Source organism: Urocitellus parryii, chromosome Y (genome assembly GCF_045843805.1).
Source record: "Urocitellus parryii isolate mUroPar1 chromosome Y, mUroPar1.hap1, whole genome shotgun sequence".
Classification (NCBI taxonomy): domain Eukaryota; kingdom Metazoa; phylum Chordata; class Mammalia; order Rodentia; family Sciuridae; genus Urocitellus; species Urocitellus parryii.
In genome coordinates, this window is record NC_135548.1 from 36,747,970 (window position 1) to 36,753,431 (window position 5,462).

Genomic DNA, 5,462 nt, shown 5'->3' on the forward strand with positions numbered 1-5,462 from the left:
TGTGGGGCATGTTGCGTTGGAAAGGAGGAAACCTAACTTGCTAACTTGCTACCCGCTTCCCAGTCTTGGGCCCGCACAGGTGGCTAAGATAGCACCTGAGGATCAGCCAGGAGGCGGTGCTGTGGGTGGTGACGGAAAAGGCGGACCAGCTCCAGGATAGGTCCAAGACTCTCCCGCCCTGGTGGACAGCTCCTGCCTTCCCTTACAGACTCCGGGATGGGTGTACACGTGGACTCGCTCCACCCCTCTGACCTTTATCCCGATTGGTTCCTGCGCGTTATATTAGTTGTGTGTACTTCCTCAATAAATGAGATCCTGCTTCCACTGGTCTCCCTGGCACATCTGATTGTCCTCCGAGGAGGGAAGGCTGGGTGCGGGCAGCCAGTCAATCTTTGCCTTTCTTGGCTCGTCCTGATCGGGGCATGCTTTCCCCATCTCTCCCACAGGTCAGGAGGAAACAAGGGGCTAAAAACCCCAACACCCTACCAGCACCATAAGCCTATAGGGTAAATGGTAACGCCTCGGATCCACAGTGCTGGAAGAATGAAGAGTTTTCTTCTAGGCCACACTGAGGTCCTATGTGTAATCTATTTCTATACCAGGACCCTTGAAGAGATGATGATGTTGGGTTCCAAAAGAGTGGATGAATTCATGGTGAAGACTTACCTGAACTTATTTCACTGATCAAGTGCAATAGTTTGGGATTTTCATTTATTTTTGTTTCTATTCTTTTTTTTTCAGACGTTAAATTCAAAATGGGGCTCAAGGTATCTGTTTCATCTACATCAGAGAAGGCAGACTGCAGGGTAAACCTTTTGTTGATCTTGAATTAGAAGATTAAATCAAATAGTCTTTAAAAAAAAGATAAAGAAATTGTGGGACACAGATTAGTTGGAGTTTCAAGTAAAATCATATTGAGGTGGACTGGGTGTTGAAATATATTGGTCCAAGTAGTCCCAACATGGCCAATGATGGCTTTGTACAGCATGGAGGACTCCTGATTGGGTGTAGCAAGAAAGAAAGTGACCAGTCCTCCTCAGGGTTGAAAATTATGCCAAATGGGATAAGATGGTCAGTGCACTTCCAAGGGAGGAATATGGGGCAGGGCTACATGCAGTTTGCTTCATCAGAAACTAGTTAAATATCTTTCACAGAAAATAGTTGAAAAAGCGCTAAAGAAATTCAAGAAAAGAACAGGGCATGTGTCTAATGAAATCTTTAAGAGCAAGTGAGCTGAAGGTAGAACTCATGATCCACCGCAGAAGCTCATTCCATTCAGCAGCCAGATCTGTAGGACAAACCAGGGGCTGGTCAAGGTATGACAGCATCAACAGAGGAGCTGGCTTTGAGAGAATGAGTCCTGGTGTTCATGGTGGAGGCTCTGGAGGCTACGGTGATTATAATGGCTTAATTACAACTAAGAGATTGGAAAGGGGCTTCCATTACTATTTTTCAGGGTGTAGATATGGAGGTGGTGGCTCTTTCAGAGCGAGGGAACATTTTGTACATACATGGGAATTTTGTTACAGAGTTACTTAGAATGGCATGTATCTTTTCCCCACTGCCGAAACCTATGACAGTACTAATTGAGGTTGGTCCTGAGGGTAGAGTGACAGGTGAAGCAGAAGTCAAGTTTGCAACTCATGAACATGCTCTGTAGAGATGTCAAAAGACAAAGCAAAGTGCAATACAGCAAGCAGTGGTGCTTATGGTAGCCAAATGATCGTGGCATGGGTGGGTTTGACAAAACAGTCCAATTATGGTGGCCTGGGCAGCCAACCGCTGAGTGGTGGTTATGGGGGCAGCTATAATGGCCAGAGCCACGTGAGTGGATACAACCAAGTATTACAGCCAAACTCCAGTGATTTGCAATCAAACATGGCATGGGTAGCCAAAGAGCAAGGATGAGCAGCTACTATAAACATGGAAGGAGAATAGCTATGGGCAGCACAAGAAAGGGAGCTATGTCCAGTATGCCCAGTACCAGGGGTGAATGGGGAAGGTGATCTTGATCACTGGCTATTCATCACCTTTTTAAAAGAAAAAAAAATTCAGTCTATTTTTTTTTTTCAACATAAGCAGACGATTTGTGCTTACTCTATAAATAGAAGTCAGGATTGTTTTAAAGACTTGAGGCTCAGTATTTTCTAACAGAACAAACCAGATCTAGGATGTAATGGTGAAGTTGAATAACTATCACTGTAAACAATTCTCACTTTTCTCAAGCTATGTTACAGGGTATGTCTGAGCAGTAAGCATAATCAGGGTAAAGTAGTTGAATCATGTTAAATGTTGCTCTTATTCCATGTTACATGAAACACTGGTTAGATGCATGCTGAATGACATGCTTTTGTTTAAAACTCAACACAGGAGCTATATCTACAATCAAAGGTGAAACCCTGGCATGTGTGTTAATTCTAATTTGTTTGGTTTGTTTGTTTGTTTTTGTAATAACCTATAACACACATGAGTTTAAGGTTTTTTTAAGTTATTAGGGAAATTTTGAAATGGAATAAAAATATTTGGGGACTTTGCTTTTGGTGTTTGTAGAAAATTATAAGACCTTGATTTATATATTTCATTGAATTCTGATTTCTTCCTTTTAAAAAAACTGGGAAAGAAGAAAGGAGAAAAGGGAGGAAGACCGGAAGGAGAAGGGTTCAAAAGAGAAAAAGAAAGGGTGACAAATAAGATTCACAAGGCTACCAATTCATTTTATGAACAATAATTGTACTGGCCAAAGTAAGATTACTATTTTATATAAAACTATTATTTTGGTGTGATTCAGTAAACAATTGTGACCATCAGCTTTCCATTACTATACCTTAGCTAATCAACCGGTAAATAGAAAAGGTTTATTTAGGCTTTCCGTTTGGGAGGTCCCTGTTCAAGATCAGTTGGCTCTGTGGCTTTGGGCCTGTGGCAAGGCAGCACATCAGGCCAAGAGTGCATGGCACAGCAAAACTACTCACCTCCCAGCAAGAGGGAAGAGGAGAAGAAGAGACGGTTCTTTTCAAGAATGATCCTGTGACTTCAGCACCGTCCACTGGACCCCTGCTTCCTAAAGACTTCACCACTCCCCACAGTGCCACCGTGGGAAACGAGTCTTCAACACATAGGCTTTGGGGACATTTAAAATCAGTGGCACACACCTGTAATTTCAGCAGCTTGGGAGGCTGAGGCAGGAGGATAAAAAGTGAGGCCCTAAGCAACTCAGTGAGACCCTGTCTCTAAGTAAAATACAAAATAGGCCTGGGGATGTGGTTCAGTGGTTGAGTGCCCCTGAGTTCAATCCCTGGCACCCCAAAATAAATAAAATAGAATAAAATCCAAACTATGGCACAAAATATGCATTTATATAGGCATCCTGGTAAACACATGCTAAAGAAATGACTAGGTTCTGTGTTTGACAGCCTACTGAGAATTAGTCATTATTTATTGAGCATTCTGGAAAGTTCCTACTTCATATTTAAAAGATACTGAAACAAACCACTAATAAGCCATCTAATAAAAATATAATAGGGGCTGGGGTTATAGCCCAGTGGTAGAGCACTTGCCTTGCACTTGTGAGGTCCTGGGTTCAATCCTCAGCACCACATAAAAAATAAATCAATAAAATAAATAAAGATATTGTGCCCATCTTTTAAAAAAATCTTTAAAAATAAAAATATAATTTTTTTAAAATTTTCTATGTGAATTGTAATAAACAGATTGAGCTGATAGATTTATGTATAAAGATACTTGTCAAGTACACATAAAATTAAAACCTGGAAACATCAAAAATTTCTAAGACAATAGAGTCTGTACAATCTACCATTACAAACCCATTAAAGAGCATTTTAGGTGAGGCAGGGGCATTTAATGTAGCTCATTGGTAGAGTACTTGCCTTGCATGTGTGAGGCACCTGGTTCAATTGTAAGCAATGTGTACAAATAAACTAAATAAAGGTCCACTGACAATTAAATATGAAAAGAAAAAAATCAAAAAAGAGCATTTTAGGTAATTTTTTATAAGTATCTTAATAATATAAGTATTTTAAAATACATTAATTTAAAAAAGTAGATGATTATGTAAGTCTGGGTTTTTTATTTTAATATATAAAATCCAAAGAAAAAATTATGGATAAGTGGGGAAAAAAGAGCTACAATGAGCAGCACTTGATAATGAGGACTTTATTATTTGTATCTTTCTGGATTTTAAAATTTTTCCACAATGTGCATACTAGTTTTAAAAACAGAAAAGAAATAAACAAGCTTTTTTTCAAAAAACATGATATATTGTAAATACAATTTTTAAACAAAAGTTGCAATTGTGAAGCATAATTTCTAAAAACAATAAAAATGGTAAGCAAAAAAAACAGTTTTCTCCAATATTTTATAAATAGATTGTACCCAGATGTTCTTTTCTGTAACATGCCAGAGAGCAAGGATATGCTCAAACAAGAGCACAGAGGGCACCTCAAAGTAATAAAATACTTATAGAAATGATTTTAATCCATAGAATGAAACATGTACAGCTCACAGTGCATACTGGTATGCAGATGATAAGTGACTGACACATGATAGACAATTAGATTAGTAGATGGATAGGTTGATCAAGGCATAGGTAGATAGATAGATAGATAGATAGATAGATAGATAGATAGATAGATAGATAGATCAATGGATGGATGGATGAAGGGGATAAAAGTTCCTTCTTACTGTAGAATTCCAAATAATTAAACAAGTTCTTAATAACTATTCTGTGCTTAACATGAAATGTCAACTTTTGATGAGGTTAGTTCTAGTTTGGTGAACTTTTTGTAAATTCAAAATTATTTCAAGTTGAAGAGCTTAAAAATTAAGATCATTTAAATAATGCAACATTATTTTCCATTATGAAGTTAAAAGTTATGGTTGTAGAAAATTAAAAAGAAAAATAATCACCACCCATAGATACATCATAAAAAATAATTTCTGTTGTTTGTGCTTCTTATTGGATATTTTTAAATCAATACATTTCTAGGGAAGACCTCATCCACTGAGAAACTCGTGATGCCTCCTGGGTGTGTTCAGGTCTACGACCCTGAGCTCTTGCCTAGTCCTAGCCTCCTGATTTATAGAATTGAATCCACATGTTGGGACAAGGGAGGACAGCAGGATAGAATCCCGCATGCCAAAAGGGGCCTCTTCCTAACCACTCAGAGCAGATTTCCGGCCGGGAAACCACCGTCAGCCCTTCCCATCTGGACAGCATTAGCAGGAATGTCTACTGGTAGCATCAGAACTGCCTTAGGAGCCTTTGGGGGCCTGATGACAGCTCAGAGATAGTCACAACGTTTTCAGAAGCAGAGAAAGAGTGAATGTTAGATGTAGATCATGCCAAGTGGCTCTTCTTACTAGGAGATCTTGGTCAAAACATACAGTGGCCAAAGGAATCACAAGGCATCTATCTGCTCAGATGCTATCACATAACTTCTAAG

At 39.1% G+C, this 5,462-nt stretch overlaps 1 pseudogene; it reads left to right on the forward strand.

Moving 5' to 3' along the window:
- The first annotated feature begins 754 nt into the window (after window positions 1-754).
- On the forward strand, window positions 755-1,908 carry LOC144251028 (heterogeneous nuclear ribonucleoprotein H-like; annotated as a pseudogene).
- The last annotated feature ends 3,554 nt before the right edge of the window (window positions 1,909-5,462 follow it).